This window comes from Oryzias melastigma, linkage group LG24, assembly GCF_002922805.2.
Source record: "Oryzias melastigma strain HK-1 linkage group LG24, ASM292280v2, whole genome shotgun sequence".
Taxonomy (NCBI): domain Eukaryota; kingdom Metazoa; phylum Chordata; class Actinopteri; order Beloniformes; family Adrianichthyidae; genus Oryzias; species Oryzias melastigma.
In genome coordinates, this window is record NC_050535.1 from 7652733 (window position 1) to 7654225 (window position 1493).

Here is a 1493-nt window from a genome sequence, read left to right on the forward strand (position 1 = left end):
AAAAATCCTGATCTAACTTCCTCGTGTTCAGATATATATTGTTAAATATGTAAATCCAAGCAGGGGTCTGCAACCTGAGACACATCCAGAAAAATTACAAATTGAATAAATAATTGGGTTTCTTTGGCATTTATGTTCAGATTTTTACCCTAAAGTATTCCTATATCAGTAAAATAAACTTTGTTTTAACCATCTCTGACATTACACTCAATTAAAAAGCCTTATGTGCTTCACCAGGCCTCCAAAATGCAGAAAACAGTTCAATTCAATATCAGAGCTGCTTATTAAAGCTTTAAAAAAATTAATTAGTGTCTTGTTACTATTTAGAGGCAAAGTTCTTATAAGTATATAATTGCAAGTAAATCGGCTGCAGCAGGATGATCTAATTTGACATACGGTGTATTTTATTTTGAAAGGAACCTCAAAAGTAGGAAGAATTTAAAGTAAACTATAGAAAATGTTAGAACTGTTATCATTCATGTCTTATAAATATATAAAAGCTGCAATTTATAAATGAATAGCCACACAGACATAAATAAGATGCTTTTTTTTTAAATGGTGAGGTGAAATTTTGCAGTAAAAACTGGACGTTAAAGGTTGCAGACCCCTGATATAAACAGCCTTTTGGTTTCTAATTGATGCTGCTGTAAATCTGTCGTTCTGCTCATAACTGAAGCATACAGAGAACACAAAGGGTCGTATTTTTGCATAATTTGAGAAACAGGTTTGTGAGTTGTGGACCCAAAAATGGTTGTTATTTACAGCAAATATAATCCCAACGGAAAACATAATTTTTTATCTTCTCCCGTCTGCTGTTTGTTTGTCCTGGATTTTATCGTTTCGTTTTTAGACGCTTTGAAAAGGACGTTCCAAAAGGTCTAACCTTCCTGTTTTTGAAAAGCTTTTTGCAGTCTTTGCACACTTCTTTAGAAGTAATAACGAGATAAATCAAACCTTTTTTTCCTGAAAATTCTCGTGAGACGCGGAACAACTTTAAACTGATCAGGAAACTCTTTGAGAAGGCGGGTGGTTAAACTGCAGTATTAACGATGAAAATCAGCGAAAAAAAGTCAGATCGGGGTTGAATTGTGTTTGCAAATAATCCAAATTTTATGGGTAACTTTCAAAACAAGGTTAAACTGGAAAAGTTGCATTACCTGCGATAATCCTAGTGTGAATGCTTTTTGCTGAAAGTAGTCGTAGAAAATACTGGAGCTTTTTGCTGAAAATGGTGACACAATTTAATGCTGAAGGGATTTGCTGAAAACGCTAAAGATATTTTCAAAATGTTAAATTTGCTAAAAGACTGGAAATTTCATTAAAGAACTATGAAAGAGTGCTGAAGATGACCTAAATTTCTGGAAGATTTGTAGTAAAATTCCTTAAAAATCCCAAATACATGCAAAAATATTTAGTTAATATTTACTCCAAATTAGCCCCAAAAAGCTAGCTCGTTTCTTGGATACTAGCTTAAGTCTAAAATTCCTCAGTAA